Source organism: Oryza sativa, chromosome 6 (genome assembly GCF_034140825.1).
Source record: "Oryza sativa Japonica Group chromosome 6, ASM3414082v1".
NCBI classification, from domain to species: domain Eukaryota; kingdom Viridiplantae; phylum Streptophyta; class Magnoliopsida; order Poales; family Poaceae; genus Oryza; species Oryza sativa.
In genome coordinates, this window is record NC_089040.1 from 18,902,089 (window position 1) to 18,920,814 (window position 18,726).

Consider the following 18,726-nt stretch of genomic DNA (forward strand, 5'->3'; position numbering starts at 1 on the left):
CAGGCCAACCATTCCACATTTTAGTTGTTGAGCAAATTTTAAGAATTAAAACACTGACTTGGGTACATTGCTCGGCTTGCCCATAACCGAGGGCGCGGCTATTCGAATAGGTTTTACTCTGATCAGAGGTGTACATCTTTACCCACAAGACACATCTTCCTCACGTGTAACCACGTGCCACATACCACCACGGTATACGGACGGAAGACGTGACATAGTTTCCAACCCATCCTAGCCATAGACAAGAGTACCGACCCAATCCCGCCTACGGCCGGAACCCCCGGGACAGGCAGGCAGGACTGAGCCCCTAGCAGCAGGGCACCAACCCTCTGCCGTATGACATCTCGACTACCGGGCCGCAGCTCGTGTAGCCTTCATTTGCCCTGGAGAATGTCCATCGACCCCCGACTTCATCCATCTCCAATTCGTGTACTTTTGTTTATGACTAGCCTGAGCCACAAACTAAGCCTTACCCACTAGACATGTGGAAGTACGGTAGTGCTTTGCAACAGAGGCCCGAGCTTAATCCTTATAGTGGCCGGGGTGCTACTTCCCACAACTGGCATGCACCCAAACCCCACCGAAAACAGGTTTTAGGGGTTTTGAAAGAGGAAGAGAGGTGTGTGTCCAATTCCAACATAAGCCAACAATTCCAGAGTATCCAGGTGATATGAATATTTCCCAAAGTCTAAAGTTGTAAAACCACCTAAGGTTACCTAATTAGATTGCGAAGCATCTACCTAAAATCATACTAGGGATACCATGAGTAGAGTGTCCACTAGTTGAGGTTTTGTTTGTCTAGGGTGAACAAGGTAATAATAATAACAATAACAATAATAATATGGTCATAACAAAGGTAAATAGGCATGGCTAAGTAAAACAGTGATAACGCGGGAATTTAAATAAAGCGATAATGCAATAATTTAAATCAACATAATTTTATAAAATGGGATTCAATATGATCAAGATGATGTGTCTTGCCTTGCTCGTTTTCCCAATCGACGGCTTCGACTTCCACGAAGAGCGGATCTTCCGAAGCTGCAGCGTCTACACGACCAACGGAAAAGAAAAAGGCTTTAACACTAAATAACTCCACATAACAGCAGAAACAAAGCACAAAAATGGGTTCTTTACATCTTAAGGAAAAATTAGAGACTTGAACGGTCCAATTCCGAGTTCAAATGGACAAGATATGGCCATTTGAAGTTTATATGCTCTTTAAATGGATATTTGCGAATTTCTTCATTTAAATTTTAATTAAAAAATCCCATTTATTGCGTCAGCCGAGGGAGCGGACGCGCGGACCGGGTCCACGGGAAGTGGGGCCCACGCGTCAGCCCCACGGTCCACGGTGGACCGGGCGCACGCGGCTGGCGGCTGTCGGCGCCGTGGGTCCCGCGCGTCGGCCGCACCCGCGGGCGCGGGCGGCTGACGGCCGGGCCCACTTGGCAGCCGCGAGGGCGCACCCGAGGGCGGCCTCGCCGGCGCGGCCGACGGGAGTGGCGCGCACCCGCGCCCCGATGGTCGCCGCCGGCGACCAACGGCGCGGCGGAGTGGCACCCGAGAGAGAGGAGGAAAGGGGGAAGGCGAACGGCGGTCTTCGGCTCACCCCGGGACAACGACGACGACGAGAATGGCGGCCGGAGCGGAGGAAGACGGCGGCGCGGTTCGGGATGACGATGGCGACGGCGCTCCGGCAGTCGGCGGACGGAGCGGAGCGGCGGACGGGGTCGGCGGCAACACGGCGAAGCGGATGGAGGGGTCGCCGAGTAAGGAGGAAGTCCGGAGCGGCGGCGGCGGCGGAACGGAGCTCGGCGGCGATGGCGGAGAGAGCGGAGCACGGCGCGAGCACGAAACCGACGGCGAGAGCGAGCGGCGAACGGCGGAAACGGAAGAGCGGAGCTCGGGCAACGTTTTTATAGTGTCGGGAAGGAGAGAGGGCGGCCGAGGAGGAAGGAAACCGGCCGCGGGGATTTCGGCCGCCATTGATTGCGCCGGCGACGATTACGGGCTTGATTCGAACGAATCCGAGGGAGAGAGAGAGGGAAAAAAGGGGGAAACGGGAGAGGGGATCGCGGGGAATGATTCCCCTCTCTTTAATGCGCGCGGAGACGACGGGATGCGGCGGAATCCGCGGCGGCGGCGGCGCTAGGGCACGGGCGGGCGGCGGCGCGGCGGGAGGAGGGAGATGACAGGTGGGCCCCACCCGTCAGCGAGAGTGGCGGGCGGGCCCGCCTGTCAGCGGCGCGCGCGCGCGGGGAGCCGATGGGCCGCGGGGGAGGAGAGAGAGAGAGGGAGGGAGAAGTGGGCCGAGCCGGCCCAAGAGGGAAGGGAGGGGGAAAAAAGAACTTCTTTTAGGGTTTTTCTTTTTATAAAACCTTTTTAACTTTGTTTATTTCTTTTCACTTATTATTTGTGCTCTGAAAATTCCACTAAAATTTATTTACGCATTTTAGGCTTTTAGGAAATATACAAAAATCCTACAAGCCTCATTTGACTTTTATCTTTGCACATTTTAATTGTTGGAGGCTTTCACATTGAATTTTACTTATTCTTTTGCACAATTTTGAGGATAGATTTTAGAGTCGATTTGGGACGCGACACCTGCGCCTCGATCATCACAGTGGTGGCGATGAGGGCAGCCCCCCGCTCCTCCTCCACCTCTCGAGCGATCTCCGCCAGTGCCGTCTTGCGGGCCTCAAGATCTGAGACGTGCCGGCGGTGTGCCTTGCGGCCCGCTTCTACCATGGCCTCCACCGAGCGTCGCCCCTCCTCGACACGCGCCCATGCGGCGTCGAGCTCCGCACGCTCCGCCTGCAGGGCCTCCACCTGGGCATTGAACCCATCCAACACCGCGGTATTTGCGGCGGCTAAGGCCTGCAGAAGGGGCTCTGCGCTCAGCGGGGCGGCGGAAGGCGTGGGGAAGAGCTGCCTTGAAGAAGACGCCGCGCGGCTCGGCCCGCCAATGGACGCGCCGGCCTCATCGCGGGCCACCCCCGGACCTGTTTGGTCCTGGGCGTCGCCCGAAGGGGTGGGCCCAAGCGAGGCGTCCGTGGCCTCGTCGTGAACTGCCTCGGAAGCCGCCATCGCCTCAGCCCGGCGAACTCGGGCGGCCTCCTCCCGAGCGGCTTCTTCGGCCTGGCGAACCCGGGCGGCCTCCTCCCGAGCGGCTTCCTCGCCTTGGCGGGCCCGGGCGGCCTCCTCCCGAGCGGTATCCTCAGCCTGGCGAGCCCGGGCGGCTTCCCGGGCGGCCTCTTCAGCTTCCCGTAGGCGGTCTGCGGCCTCTCGCCGGTCAGATTCCCGCCTCCGTGCCTCTGCGGCCGCCGGATCTTCGGCCTCGGACTGGCCGGACTTGGGATGGTGGGAGGAACGCGATGGGATATCACTGAAGCAGAAAGAAAAACCAGAAGGCAAACAAGATGGGTAAGAGAAAACTTGCTTTTGGGATAGAAGAAAAGACGGTCGCAATGAGCGTGGGACGAACCTGCGAGGGGGTCGGTTAAATGACCACCTTGGAGGGGAAATTAGGTTTCCCCGGGATGGTTCTGTCTCCCCCATCTTGCGCAGCCGCTTCTTCTTGCGCTCCCCCTCGGGCTGCGATGTTGGCGCGGCCCCCTCCGGGCGCCTGCTGCTGGCACGCACCGCCCCGCCCCCTCGGGGAGGAGATGGGGGAGGTGTTCCTCCTAGTTTCCTCTTCCCCCGGGCGTCGGTAGGGCGGTTGCTCCCCGAGCCCCCGACGCGGGGCCCAGAAGCACGACCCCCTCCGGGGGTAGATTGATCCCCCCGGCGGCTCCCACCTGCGCCGTCATGGCCCTTAGGAGCCTGCTCCTCTGAGGCCCCGACCGCCGTCATAATGGTCAAGATGGAGGCGCGATCTGGGTCGCTGAAGAGGGGGAGGATACCGTGGGGGATGAGGGACGCCTCCACGGAGTTGAGATTTAGCACCCGTTGGACCAGTATCTTGAAGTCCTCGGGGGCCCAATCCCATCTGACTCCCTGGTGGGTCCGCATGTAGTCTTCGGACCCGGTGTACTCCCAGGCGGCCCGAGCGCGCCGCTGGAGCGGCGCAATCCGACGACGGAGGTAGTCGCCGTACACCATGGCCCCGGTGAGCCCCTGGGATCGCAGGCCCGCGAGGCGGTCGAGGACGGCGTCATAGCCATCCCCCAGATCTACCGGCGCCCGCCAGCTGGAGGCCTGCGCCGGGGGCTGGCTCGGAAGTCGGAGATGCGCTTCATCGGCGAGGGGGGTGTAGAACCAGTCGCTCTTCCAGTCATCCCACTTTTTACGGAGGACGCAGGGGATGTAGCGGTTCAACACCGGCCCCCGCGGCAGGAAATAGCAGCCGCCGACCACCGACGGTGGCGATACCGACTGCACGGTAAAGAACCACCGGAACAGCCGGAGAGATGGGCGCACCCCAATGAACATCTCGCACAGGTGTGCAAAGATGCCCAATGTCATCACTGCGTTGGGGGTAAGGTGCGCCATCTGGAGATCGTAGAACTCCAGGACATCCATGAAGAAAGAAGAAAATGGCGGAACCAGCCCTGCCATTGCGAAGGGGAGAAAGAAGACGGACCGCCCCGGGTAGTCTGGCGCCGGGCGTCCCTCACCCAGCATTACTATCTCACGGCCGGTGGCAGATTCCGGCATGAAGCGGCGCGGCAACCCAGCCTGCTTCTCGCTCACAATGCGAGAAGGCGGCAGCACGCTACCATCAAGCAGTGCGGAGCCCCGTGCCATGGCGCCGGACGAAGAGAAGATGAAGAGCGAGCGCGTGTGGCGAAAGAAGGGCGCAGGGAAGAAGGAGTTAGGACGCAAGCGGCGAAGGCAAGGGAAATGATGGCGAAAGGAAGGAGACAAATCCCATCCTCAGTGCCTTTATACCCTTGCCAACGCTGTGCCCGGCTCCTCGTTTCTCGCGCCCATTATTTCGCCCCCTCGTTTCTCGCGCCCACGCTTCCACTAATCCCATTCGCCCGCTTGCGGCGCGTAAGATGGATATGCGGTTGCGGCAGTCGAGATAGATCGTATCGTGCGCGCGTTAATTACGCTCGCCGACCGAAGCGACATTACCATATCTCCAGGCGAGGCAAATCGGCTCGCCCAGATTCGTGCGCCGCTCAGGTGATGTGGCAGTCTTGAAGAGACCGCCCATTATTGACAGCCAAATTACCATTACCGGTGTGCATGGTTTGAGACCGTTGGGTTTTTGCCCAACCATGGAGACCGGTCCCATCTGTCACCAGGCTTTAGGAGTGGCGTCACGCCCGGCCGCTTCCCATAAGAAGGGCGATCGCCCTGGCATAACGCCGGGGGCTACTGTCGGTGACATGGGACCGGGAGTATCATGACTCGAGGCTTGAGGCAGACACAATCGCCCACGTGGCCTGGCACCCTCGGGGGACGTCGGGCCCGAGGGTGATGTGCGCGCCCACCTCTTGGTCTTCCCAAGGGGGGGGGGTCGGACCACTCCAGCCTCGCCCCCGAGGGCCGAGGCGCCCCGACCCCTCGCGTTTTCTGCTCCACGTGTATGGGTTAGGTGAGCACAGCAGGGCTCACCTAACCGCATTTATTGCGCCTCGGCTAAGCGTGTCACGCCGCACGAAGTGCAGTGCAGTGCACTCGATTATCCGGTCTGTGACCAGTCACAGACCGGTCAAATCACGGGTTAGGTGGCGACAGGCGGTCAGACGCATGCTACGCCCCATCCTGTCTAGACGAGAGCTTCTAGGCACTCGTCCCCGGCTGGAGCTGGCGTGTTACATCCCAGAGATGACACGTTAGCCCCGATCGATATATGCCAGGCTTCATCCTAACCATTACAAGCAAGATGTTGTTTGAAGAAGGGCAAACATGCACGTTGCTGAGCCGACGTGTGGTGGACAAGAATGACCGATTTGTGACCGGTCTGACACTGCTCATGTCGTCAGCACACAGCCACCTTCCCACGACGTGCCCGCCTCAGGCAGAAGTGGAGGTAGGTATGTGCCGTCCCGTCAGGAGGATGTTCGGAGGACGACCGTGCAAATCTCCGTCCATTTATGAAAAGAAGAAAAGTCCAGTTTGGAAAGGGAGGGGTGCATGTGGTATCCCCTTGAAGTATAAAAGGAGGACCTTGCCCATAGAGAAAGGGTTGGATGCTTTCCAGATTCAGAGCCTAGAACGAGGGAGAGGTCGGCTCACACTTTGTAGCTCATTCATACACAGATCCACCAAAACACAGGAGTAGGGTATTACGCTTCTCAGCGGCCCGAACCTGTATACATCGCCCGTGTCTCGCGTTTCTTCCTAGCTGGCGATCTTTCCACATACCGAGAGAGCTTGAGATTTCACCCTAAGCCCCCGGCCGAACCGGCAAAGGGGGGCCTGTGCGGTCTCCCGGTGAGGAGCCACGAGCTCCGTCAGTCCTTCGGGCACGCCTTGTTGAGGTCTGTGAAATCGACACACATGCGCCATTTGCCATTCGATTTCCGCACCAGTACCGGATTCGCCAGCCACTCGGGGTGGTCGATCTCCTGGATCACCCCAGCCTTGAGCAGCTTTTGGACTTCAGCTTTCGCTGCTTCTTGGCGATCAGTGGATATCTTGCGTAGCTTCTGTTTTCTTGGCTTGGCATTCGGCTTGACCGCCAGGTGATGCATGATAAGGTCTGTCGAAACACCTCCCACCTCATCGGGGCCCCAGGCGAAGATGCCAATGTTTTTCTTGAGCACCTCTAGGATGTTCTCAACTTCTCTTTTGCCCATGTCGCCCCCCAGCAATACAAGCCTTGTGGGATTGGCATCGTCGATCTACATCTTGATTACCCTGCCGTGAGGGGCGGGCTTCGGCGCGTGCTTCGCCCGGTCATGCGGTTCGGCCTCAACATTGCACACTGCTCCGTTGATTACGGCCAAATCGCCCTTCGATGTAGCCGAAGGTTGAAGCCCCTTGACCATGATCATTCCTGCAGGGCCAGGCATCTTGAGCTTGAGATAATTGTGGTGGGAGATGGCTTCAAACTTGTTTAAGGTCGCACGGCCGAAGATGGCATTGTAGTTGTACGGGATGTTGACAACGTCGAACAGTATTTGCTCTTCGCATCTGTTTTCGCTTGTGTCGAAGGCTACCATCAATTGCGCTTGGCCTAGGATTTGAACTGCTTCTCCGCCGAAACCTCGAAGCGAGGCCTGTGCTGGGGTAAGGGCTAGGGTAGGCAACCCCATCTTGGCGTATGCTTCGGCGAAGATGACATCGGCCAAACTCCCTCCGTCGACTAAGATTCGCCGGACTTCGAAGCCAGCTATTTCGGCCAAGATCACCAGGGGGTCTTGATGTGGGAACATCACTCCTTGGTCATCTTCTGGTCCGAAGGAGATCTGCTGGTTCAAATATTGCGGGGCCCCTTCGCCCGCCGAAGTGATGTTGTGCACCATTCGCAGCTGCATCTTCTTTTGCCGTTTTGACAGTTGATTCGGCGGGTCGGCCCTTGTAATCACCTGGATTACTCTGCGCTGCACATCTTGGCGCTGTTCGGCCGGGGGTGCCTGTTCTTGAACGGCTTCGCAAGGTGCTTCAACAGCTGCTCCTGGTTGCGGCCTTGGGTCTTTCCTAACCTTCTTGCGAACGGGCTGCTGATGGCTGCTTGCCTGCTGGGCGTTGAACTCCTTGCGGAGAGCTTGAACTTCTTCGACAACCATCACAGCCTTGCCTGCATGGTCAGTTCTGAATTTTCTCCAAGTCATGGGGGCTTGGCCTTGCCTTGGCGGTTGACCTTGGTTCGCCGGCTGAGGCTGGCGAACAGTGAGAGGAGCCGGTTCGACGACTTGGGCTTGTACTTGGGCTTGAGCAGCGGCGACAGAGGCTTTATCATACTCAGCCTGGATTGCCTGCCATCGCTTGAAATCCTCTTCGCCCCTTGCGTACTGTCACACCCTGAAAATCTTAAATATATAAATTGTTGATTAATTGGAATTTTTAGAAATTATTTAAAAAAAGCCTACAAGCTAAACCCTAATTTTCTAGGAAAATTTTCAACATAAAAATGAGCTAGATAAAATTTTATTAAATACTATGCTTGCTCCTCTATTTTCTAGAATTTTCTGGGAATTATTTGAGCAAGGGAAGTATTTTTAATAATTGAAACAACATTTCATAAATTGTTTTATTCAAAAAAGTTCAAAAGTTCCCCCTTCTTGGTCCTTGGGCCGTTTTCGGCCCAGTCTCTCCCTTTTTCTCTCTCTTCCGCGCGCGGCCCACGCCGGCCCAAGCCGCTGCCGCCCGCGTCTCTCTCGCGGAGGCTGACAGGTGGGGCCTACCTGTCAGATTCGTCTCCCACCTCCGGCCGGCCGCCGCCGAGCCGAACCCTAGCGCCGTTTTGCGCCATCGTTTCCGCCCAAATCCGAGCCCAATTCCTTCGATTGATTGAGGGGTTTTGTTCCTCTCGGTCTCCTCTTTCTTTTCCCCCAAGAATCAAAGAAATCCGTTGCGATTTGGATTCGAATCGAGTTCGTTTGTTTTTTATCCCTAAAAACCGAGTTTGATTTCTTCCCGATTCGATTCCTCCCGTTTGCGGCTTGATCTCTTCAATCCGAGCTCATATAAAGCTTCCTCGTGTTCTCCTCTTCCGTTTGCCCCCTTTCCCGTGCTCTCCCGTGCCCCGTAGCGTCGCCGCCGCGTGCACGAAGTCCGCCGCCGCCGCCGGCCATCTTCGGTCGCGTCGCGCCGCCGTCTCCGCCGTCGCCTTTGGTCGCCGCCACCGCCGTTAGGTGCGCCGTGGTGTGGAGAAGCTCGGCCGCCCCTCCGTTTTCGCCGCCGACCATCGGAGCGCCGCCGTCGCCGCTAACCCGAGCCGCCGCGCCGCCTTTGCTCGTCGCCGGCCGCCGTCGTGCACCGTTTGCCGTAGTGGTGAGTACCAACGGGTTCGCCTCGTTGCCCTCTACGCGTAGGTGGTCTCCAATCCCGCCGCCGTTGTCCCTAGCGCCGGCGAGCTCGTCGACCCGAGCCGGCCGTCGTGCTGACGTCAGCATGACGTCAACCCTAGGGCTGACGTCATCAGGGTCAGGGCTGACGTCATCTCTCTCTTTTTCTTTTTTCTCGATTTTCTAATAGATTAAAAATTTGGAAAATCATAACTAAATAACCGTAGATCCGTTTTAGGTGGTTCAAGTTTCTAAATTTTTCTAAAATCAAGATCTACATGTTAAAAATATTCACATGTACTGTTTATGCTTGTTTTTGTACTGTTTTGTTGATTTTGTTTATTTGCTTTAGTTTCCGTCGTTCCGGAGGAGAGCGTTTCTGTTGAGGAAGGTTCCGAAGCGTTTGTGGAAGCCCAAGGCAAGTCACACAGATCCCAAACAACCCTTTGAGCATGTTGATCCCGTTTAAAGCTATTATTTTATTTCAACTATGCATTGTTTTCGAATGTTATCGGGTGGTGAACCTTTCCCAATTAAATTATGGCCGAAGATGACTTTATTTTCCTATGGGTTATAATTTGATTAGCATGAACCTTATATATTGGATTGGTTCGGCTAAATGCTATATATAGGTTTGCTTAGCCATGCTTAGAAACATTAGCTAACTAAAAGGGGGTAAATATAATTAAATTACATAATTATTATTTAATTATGGTTATATTCAATGGTAGCTCACGATGGTTGATCGTGTGATGTTAATTATTTGATAATTAAAACCTGGCTAAGGTGGGTTGTGAGCATATGGTATTGATGGTTGTGCTCATGACAATTAAGGACCGGTTCGCGAGCTACTGTTGTGAAACATTTATCGTGCCAACCACAAGCCAGCGTGGGCAACGGCTTTATCTTTTGTATAGTATGATTCATTATAGTGTGCCAGACTGAGAAGTGGCGAGAAGTCCATGGGGGTCGCTGGGGAGTCCATGCCTTGTTTATAAGGGGGTGATTATGATCCAGGAAAGGTGCACTGTGGTGAGTTGTGTTATGCAAGGGATATTGTCACAATTCCTTTCCGAGATACCGTGGTGGTATTGAGGCACATGGTAACATGATGTGGGGTTGTGTCTTGTGGGTACAGTGGTACACCTCTGATCAGAGTTTAATCTATTCGAATAGCCGTACCCGCGGTTAAGGGTAAGTTGAGCAATGTTTTTCGTGATTAGTCTCACACTACTCATTAATGGTAATAATGTGTTAATTAATTTAATTCCTGGTTTGGAATGGCAAATTCCTGGTTTGGAGGGTTAATTTGTTCAACTGGGGTTGGTTGTTCAAAGGTGGTTGGGCCTATGCAACACGGGTGTGTTGTATAGTGTTTGTTTAATACTGATTAATTATTCAACTGTTTTACTGTTCTCTTAAATATTTATTAAATGCTGTTTCTGCAAATGAGCTATATTATGCCATCCTTTGTTATCCTGTGCACTTGCATATTTGCTGTGTGGCTTGTTGAGTATGTTATATGCTCATTCTTGCAATATTCATTCATCAGAAGAGGAGTTTTTCAGTGAAGGTGATGATCTGGAGGAATAGGCTTGTTCTTGGTTAAGTTGCCTGTGGAGTGGAGTTGCCATAGCTGTTCCGTCGTTTGTTATAGTTTTATCTTTCCGCTGCGTAGAATGTTATTTTTCTTTGAGAGGAACTATCCACCTCTGTAATAATTTATTATTTGCGAATATTTGATAGTTATTTGTACTCTATTATCAATATTGTCATTGTGTGCCTCGGTTGATTCCTGGACGAGGGCTTAACACACATGTAAGCGTTTGGAATTTTGGATAGAAATTCCGGGCGTGACACGTACCCGTCAATGATGCGAAGTAGGTGCTCAAGCGTTTGCGGCTCTTTGTTGGCGATTTTTCTTGTGAGTTTGCCCTCGAGCAGCCCGGCCGAAGCGGCGTTGATGACGGACGCCTCAGTTATGTCCTGCACTTGACATCGGGCTTGCGAGAAGCGACGCATGTACTCCCTTATCAATTCCCCAGGCCTCTTGCGAATACCGAGTAGATGCTGCTGCGTCTTCGGCTCCTCGTAGGTGCCTCGAAAGTTAAGGACAAAGACATCGCGCAATTGCTTCTATGAGTAAATGCTGTTAGCTGGTAAATTGAAGTACAAAGAACGGGCGATGCCGTCTAGAGCGAGATGTATTACCTTCGCCTTGGTATTTTCGTCTCCATGAGCGGCTTCGATCGCGGACTCGTAGATGGACAAGAACTCTTTTAGATCCGTTTCGCCCGAATAGCGTGGGACGGGTGGGAACTTGAACTGGGGTGGGATTGGACGGATCTTGATTCCCCCACTCAGTGGTAGCCCCTTTTCGCCCCCCGCCCTGTTCGCGGCACCTTGCTGTGGATATGGCGTGGCGAAGGGCGAGGTCATGGCTTGCGCATGCGGCTGGGCCACAGTGTTCGGCTGCCTAGCCCTGATCGGTGATGCTTGGTGGGCCGCCATGGATGGGTCGAACGTCGGCTGGGTCCATGCCATGGTGACCTAGTTTGGTTCTTGGTTTGCTCCAAAGCCTAGTGTTGGTGCCTATGGCCGAACGGTTGGTGCTTGAGCAGCGTTGGTGAAGTCGAATTGTGGTCCTTAACTCCAAGGCGAAGCCCCCGGACCAGGCTGATTCGACGGCAACCAATTGGGTGCACCTTGACTCGTGTTCCTCTCCGGCTGGGCCGAGGGGGCTGTTCCTGAAATGCTGTGGGGTTGGCTGAGATGCTGAAGGAAAGCTTGAAGCTGTGCCTGCAAGGCCGAAGCCCCTTCTGCCATTGCTTGTGACATTTGGCCAAGTGGTGGAGGATGTACTTGGGCAGCGACCGGCTGAGCTTGCGGCTGCACATGAGGGGCCGGTTGCATTGCTGTGGTTGGAGGCTGCCCAGTGAAGTATACTGGCATTTGCATGGCTTGTGGCGGATGGGGCTGGATTGGTGCTTGCGGGTAGACTTGGGGTGGGATGTAGCCCGCCGAATACTGGAGGATTGGAGCCGAAGCGACCTTGGCCTGCCTCGCCGTCTTATACGCCTGCTGCTGTTCTTGCATCTGACGAACCATGTCTTGGAGTCGCGTCATGTTCCGGCGCATGGCCTCCATGTCGGCTTCGACATGTGCTTAGAGGTCGGGGTTGACTTGTGCGGCGGCGAGCGCGGTCGAAACCGTTGCCGGCTATGACGAAGCGGCTTGGGGCACCAGCAGCTGGCCTGTCGAAAGGGTCTCCGCCCTGGTCTGGAGCGCGCTAGCCGCTGCGGCTGCCTTCGCCGCGTCGACCGTGTTCGGTACCTGCCCCGACGAGGCAGCAGGAGCTGAAGACGGTGGTTGTGGCGCGGGTGCTGAAGCCGATGGGGCTCCCCTATCTTCGGCGATTGGCGCCGAAGGCTCTGCTCCATCTTCGGCGGCCATCTCCCCTCCTACTTCGCTCGCCTTTCGCCTGGTAACCTTCTCTTTCACGACCCTCTTTGGTAGCATTCGCTCTCAGTGGTTTCGCTCGGAGGTCCCTACGGTCGGCGCTAGCTGTTGTCGAAACGACAACCGCATACGTCGAAAGAGGTAGTTACTCAACAGTGGTTGGAAAACAGTTATAGTGTATTGAATTGGGATTTTTTTCTTGAGATCCCCCTATTACATGGCCCTAGGGGGCTATTTATAGCCCCATTACAGGTTCCCACTACTAGGGTTTAGGTTATACAGGGGAATTTACATGGTTACCCTTATGATAGGGACATTATGGAGGGCAAATAGCTCGGCCCATCTATCTGGCGAAATCCCCCGAGGGCGTAATGGCCCACCAAGCCTCCCGTCAACGGGGTTTGGTGCTATGGCGAAGCCCGTGCCTGTGTGCCGAGGCTTTCGCCACATCATCTTCGCCCGTGCCGCCTTCTGGCGAGAACTCCACTCGGCGAAGGTGGTGTTACCCCAGTCACGGCTTTCGCCCGTATGGCTTCACTCTTGTCCTTCGCCGCCCACCTTCGGCGTGAGCCTGTTGCTTAAACTTTTTGGTTTCGGCAGGTTCAGCCGAAGGCCCTCCGTGGCAAGCCTCCAACAAACACAATTCCCGGCATAGCAAGAATATATGCTTCGGGAGGCATGCATTCTTATTTTGCGGAGATATGTACTCCTTTGAAAAGATTGGAATGGTGGTGAAGAATAGTGAATCTGCCTTTACCTGCCATAACTATTTCCTGAGATACAGAACAATAAGCTCTGTTTGATGAGTGACCTGAACTATTGTGCTATATATTAAAATATATTAAACCAACAAAAATATGAATATTAATATCTGAAATGGTAATTATGTGATTTTTAAATTCTATTGTAACAAAAGGGCATTTGACTAGTAATTGAAAAACACACAACAACTAGCATGTGAAATTCTTTGAACACCTCGAGGCTCACTGGAAAAGCAGACAAAATCATTCAAATGTCCATGTTATTTTCATTTATTCATACGAACAACCAAACACTATTCCAAATTTCCATTACGTGACACACACGATAATGTGCGACACTTTATTTATCAAAGTATATATGCTAGTACACACTACCAAGAACCGCAACGACTAGTAGCAACGATACACGGAGTGTTGCAGTACCTAGGGTAGACACCACACATGGAGGGTAAGTTGAGAGCCACCTGGGCCTGGGCCTGAGCTTGGGGCACACCAAATAAGCTAGCATCTAATTGCACCTGTTGCATGATCGCCTGCACCATGGTGAAAATAGCCTGGCAGCGATATTGCTGCGCCATCAGCCTCATCCGCCGACAGCATTGTTGTCGCATCACCTGGCAGCTGCTCAGTTTTAGCCTGTGTGACTGCTCCCAAGGCAGGCTCACTGGGCTGCACTGTCGCCTCACGAACTCATTGCACGAGTTCATGATCGGTTGCATGAACGGCTGCTGTTGGCTTTGCCCATAGGTGCAAGCATCAAACTGTGCTGAGGCGCTGCTCGCTGCGAGGGCGAGGAGAGAGAGGATGACAAAGATCTTTATAGCTATGAGATTGATGTTAGAGAACTCTTATACCGTTTTGATGTTTGTGATTTTTCCATAAGGATAAGGAGCATCTTTGATATAGTTCATTTGTATTTATAGTGGGGATAGCATGATCTCTACGCTCAAGACATCGGTTGCTTTTGGTTTTGTGCAATTTGTGTTGTTTCTTGTGTGCATCTTGGGGTTGCTTGTATTCATATGCCTTTTAATATGATCATTTGGGATGTTGTGCTAGGTGGAGGTACACATACTTGGACATGCCATCGTCAAAGGTACTTTAGTAACTATCTCATCTTATTGTTATCAGTTTTTGATTATAAATATGAGTCATTACTCACTTTACATGTCATATTTTTTTATCTAGATACATTGTTTTGTGAAATGACGTTTTGTAACGTTAGGTAGGTAGTGTTTAACTTCAGAATACACATATCTGTTGTACACTCAAAAGATTTTCTGACACTTAAGTATGGATCAACTCCAAGCTTTAGTTTGTCATTTTGGGCTTTGGAACACGAGATGACATTCTTCCTTACTTCTGTAGCAATACACCAGCCTTATAAAAACGGATTTGACCAAAAAGTTTTTGAAACTCCAAGCTCATGCCACTATCAGATTTTGATCCTTACAAACGAAGTTACTTCAGTTCCACCTATTTGTAATATTATTTATAAATTGAAGATATGTATGTCCACAACGTGACACAAAATACAAATTCAATTTCACAAAAGCATTGCCCCCATAATAAACCTTTTGATATGTAAAGTGGAATTGATGAGTCATAAACTAAATCGGTTCCTCAGAAAGGACATAACGCACACACTACAGCAGAACAAGCTAGCAGTGACGGGCTCAAACCCTCTTCTGTGACGGATAGACTCCCTCGTCACAGATCAATGGTCACTGATGACTTAACTCACCTTTGACGGGTGTAGGTCCGTCAGAGGTGACAAACACCTTTGACGGGTTGTGTCATGTGACCCGTCACAGATGAGAAAAATCACCCAAAAAAAAAAGGAAAAAAGAGCCACAACCACAGCTCAACACCCGTCACTGATGTAGATTTCGATAAAAAAAAACAAAAAAAAAGTGCTTCTGGGTAGTTGCCATCGCATTCATCACACACAACATTTCATCACACAGAAAAGTCTTCACGAACATTTCATCACACATAAAACAGCCATGGCAAGCAAGCAATTCATCAATCACCTGACGAGCAACAAAAACGAAGGGAATAAATGGTTGTGGGTTTTGCCGGGCAGGGCTTCTTCATACCACGGTGGGCTTGAACTCCTTGGCGCACTAGACCTTCTTGAGCTCGGCCTGGAGGCGACCTTGCTCCTCCTCCTTGCGGATGACCTCGTCCCTATTACTGCTCCTCGACGCCGCCCTCTTCGCCTTCTGCACCCGGAAGCAGCCGACGGGGGAATCTGCAGTTCTGCACTCGTCAGTTGGGGACGCAGCCGGCGGACGGAGGAGACGACGCCCGGTGGCCGGATCCGCGTCCCCTGACCTTGTGGAGGACGGATCTAGCGCCAGGCGGTCGGAGGTGGCGCCCGTCAGTTGGGGGATGGAGGTGGCCCCCGGCGGTCGGGGATGGAGGCCGCGGCGCCGCCGTTCACCTCCTCCTCGCCTCCTCACCGCTGCGTCGAGCCGTCGCACCGCAGCACCGCCGCGCGCCGTTGAGAACTCCACGCCGCTGCCACTTCAAGAAAAACCGGATTGAGAAATAAGAGAAGGGAGAGGAGGGGAGAAAGAAGGGGGAGGAGGATGGGGGTACCACCGATTTTGTAGTCCCTGCGTGTAGTCTGGGGGCTATTATAGCCTGATTTATGTAGGGACAATCGGAAAATTTAAAATAGCTAGCCTTCGTCACATGCCCTCGTTTGACTACACTAGTCAATCCAACTGTGAAAGAAATTTGGGTACGTGGCCCGCACCGTAGTTAACCCAGCTTACCGCGATTAAAGATTCTAGACTAGGCATCAAGCAGTGCTGCACATGCTATATATTTTAATTTATCAATATCAACTTGGTATTTATTAATTTAAAGATTAGAATCATTATATTATATTTCAGATTAGAAACTGAGCACTTTACTGTATTTATGTTTGAAATTATTAAATCATCATAAAAACGATTTGAGACTCTAGATCAAGTACAACGCATTATTAATTAATTACTTTTTAGTAATTCTAAATTTAAGAATGATTAAATTATAAAAATAGAATTACGGCTTCAAACCTTATTTGCTAATTTTTAATTTTAGAACTATTAAATCGTTTAAACTAAGATTGAGACTCTAGAGCAAGTGCAATTTGTTGTTAGTTTATTAATTCTGAATTTTATAATTATTGAGTCATAGAAAAAAAATCCAAACCTGGTATAACTGCATATTTATTCATTCCAATGGATAAGTCTATATATTGTGTGATAGAAGATCTTGACTGTGGACACATTTGATTTCATCATTTTTGTATTAACGTTATTTCTAGCTCTTTTGATTAGTGATAATTTCTAGCTTTCTACCTATGGTAGGATTAAAGTGGGGTTTCTAGTATGACCCTCAATTAATATATAAAGATTGACTGTAGTATGACTTTATCACTCTATTAATATGAATGCTAAATTTAATCTTCAAGTGAAATTGTGAAGGGTAAAGGTATTTTGATAATGTTATTTCATGGGGTTAGACAAGTTGATTGGCAGAGTGACGGTCGCAAGAAGAAGAAGTATCAACTAGCTAAGAGGGATATAATGTGCCGCCAAAAAGATCGGGGGGGGGGGGGGTTAGGAATTCATGATCTGCAAGTAAAGGATAATGTGTTAGTTAGTAAATGGCTTCATAAGTTGCTTACAACTAGTGGTATGTGGCAACAAATGATACGCAATAAATATTTGGGATTTTAGCATTTATCACAAGCCCTATTGAAAGATGGGGATTCACATTTTTGGGCTAGCTTTATGAAGGCCAAATATGATTTTTCTCCAATGTGGGTCCTTCATAATTAAATATGGCTCTCAAATTAGAATTTGGGAAGACAAATGGTTAGGCACTGCAACCTTGCGGGATCAATATCCCTTCCTATATATAATATTGTTAGGCATAAATAATCAACCATTTTAGAGGTCTTCCAAACATACCCATGGGCTTGATTCGCTCAAAATTAGTGGCGTGGAGCAACTTGTTACCCCGTATCGCTAATATTATGTTAACATAGGATCAAGTTGATTTTCACTGGAGTCTCTCCCCAAATGGCAAGTTCTCCATTAAATCTTTCTATCTAGCTCTGGTTCATAATGGTGTCCCAAATATAAATTAGCGAGGTAATAAGAAATGTTGTTTTTTGTCACAAAGAGAAGGCAATTAAACATTTATTCTTCCAATGCCATTTTGCTCATCCATTGTGGTCTATTATTCATATAGCTTCAAACATATGTCCACCGCGTAGTGTTTCACGTTTGTTTGGGAGTTGGTTGTTGCCACTTTCCAAAGATATGAGACCTCAAGTCCTGCTAGGAGCGGCCACCATGTGTTCAGGGGCGGATCCATGAACAAAAAATTGGAGGGGCTTAATTAAACAGTTTCTTCAACCTCCAGCCATCTAGGGACCTTTAGTTTATCATTCATAGTGAAAAAATTGAAGGGGGTGCTCCGGGAGGTATCTATGGGTCTTGTGGGTGTAGGGGGGACTCGAGCCCCCCCTGCACCCACGTTGGATCCGCCCCTGCATGTGTTGGTCCCTATGGTTATGCATGAATGATGTGGTTTTTACAAGAAAAATATTTATTCTACCAGGTTGAAAAGGGAAAGATAATATTATACCACATGAAAAATACTAGTTTTCACGGTTGAGTGGGGTACATGCTTTAATACCTTTTTTTTTCTTTTTGTGCGACTACTATACATAAGAATGAATAGAATTCCAAAGCATAAGGCTATCGACCGCAGCAAGTTGAAAACATAAAGATAATATTATACCACCCTGGAAATACTAGTTTATGCAGTTGAGTGGGTCACACGTTTTAATACCTCTTTCTTTTTATGCGGCTACTATAGATATGAATCATAGAGAATTCCAACATGTGAGACTATCGACCGCTACCAAGTTGAAAAGAGAAAAGTAATATATAATACGAAAAATACATGTTTGTGTGGTTGAGTGGGGACACGGTTTAATACCTTTTTCTTTTTACGCGACTACTAGAGATAAGAATGATAGAGAATTCCAACCTGTGAGGTTACCGACCGCTACCAGATTAAAAAGAGAAATATAATATACAACACAGAGTTTGCATGGTTGAGTGGGGGCACATGCTTAAATACTTTTTTTTCTTTTTACGCAACTACTGGAGATGCATATTGTCGAAGAATTCCAACGTCTGAGGCAACCAACCGCTACCAGGTTGAAAAGGAAAAGAGGATAAGAACAAGTAAAATACGAATTTGCGCAGTTAAGTGGGTCACAGACATTAATACTTTTTTCTTTTTGCGTGGCTATTGAAGAGAGTAACAAAATGTGAAAGAATTCCAACGTGTGAGGCTACTGATCACTACCAGGTTAAAAAGGGGAAGAGGATATGCAACAAGCAAAATACTAATTTTCATGCATTTTTTCGCGACTACTGGAGATACAAAATGTCAGAGAGATACATAATGTTGGAGAATTCCAATATGAGAGGCTACCAACCACTACTTGGTTGAAAAGGAAACGAGGATATACAACACGGAAAATACTAAATGTGTGGTTGCATGGTATAAATGTTTTAATATTT

At 50.7% G+C, this 18,726-nt stretch overlaps 1 long non-coding RNA gene across 1 annotated transcript; it reads right to left on the reverse strand.

Moving 5' to 3' along the window:
• Nucleotides 1-14,967: 14,967 nt before the first annotated feature.
• Nucleotides 14,968-15,777, reverse strand: LOC9271604 (uncharacterized). Its single transcript, XR_001546970.3, has 2 exons — nucleotides 15,731-15,777; nucleotides 14,968-15,649 (listed from the first exon to the last, which is right to left on the reverse strand). It is a non-coding gene; the product is annotated as an uncharacterized lncRNA (long non-coding RNA).
• Nucleotides 15,778-18,726: the final 2,949 nt, after the last annotated feature.